Here is a 338-nt window from a genome sequence, read left to right on the forward strand (position 1 = left end):
TTAAAAAAAATTCGTTATTTAAAGAAGAATGAACATTTTTTATTTTCTGAACAACGTTTTATGAGCATTTTATAATAATGATTACAATTTTTTTTGTATTTGATGAACAAATTTTGAATTCAATGAATAAAATTTGTATCCAAGAATTATCTTTTGAAAAAATGATGAACAAATTTGTAATTCAAAGAACAAAATTTTAATTCAATGGAAACAAAAAGAAAAGACAAACAAAAAATAAAAAGTCAAAAAGATAAACCGGTAGAGAAAACATAAAAAATCAGATCTTCGGAAGGTTCCGAAAACCGCTGGCAAAATAAACCGCAAAATGGGGCGCCCAT

The sequence above is a fragment of the Triticum aestivum genome, chromosome 7B (assembly GCF_018294505.1).
Source record: "Triticum aestivum cultivar Chinese Spring chromosome 7B, IWGSC CS RefSeq v2.1, whole genome shotgun sequence".
Taxonomy (NCBI): Eukaryota; Viridiplantae; Streptophyta; class Magnoliopsida; order Poales; family Poaceae; genus Triticum; species Triticum aestivum.